The sequence below is a fragment of the Cupressus sempervirens genome, chromosome 5 (genome assembly GCF_028749045.1).
Source record: "Cupressus sempervirens isolate cs-2001-9-10 chromosome 5, ASM2874904v1, whole genome shotgun sequence".
NCBI classification, from domain to species: Eukaryota; Viridiplantae; Streptophyta; class Pinopsida; order Cupressales; family Cupressaceae; genus Cupressus; species Cupressus sempervirens.
The window spans coordinates 689210095-689210428 of NC_143122.1; positions in this window are offsets into that span (position 1 = coordinate 689210095).

A 334-nucleotide genomic window follows, 5' to 3' on the forward strand; every position below is an offset into this window, starting at 1 on the left:
GATTGCATCAAAGATCAAAGTACCCACTGCCAGAGAGATAACCCAAGAAATTGGTGAATTCTCTCTGAACGAATACACAAAATGTGATCTTGTGAATCGCATATCTAAGTCTATTCCTGTTTCGAGATTAGCAAAAGATATTGCTGATAAAATCAGTATCCCACCATTCAAGGTGCCCACTGCAGCTGAAATCTCATCTCAATTTGGGATTCCATCTGCGGCAGATCCCATCTGCCCAAGACATCGCCAATCAGATCCATGATACAGTTCTGCCTGTTAACCCATCTATTCTTGATTATAGCGATAAAATCAACACGATTGATAGGAAGTACGA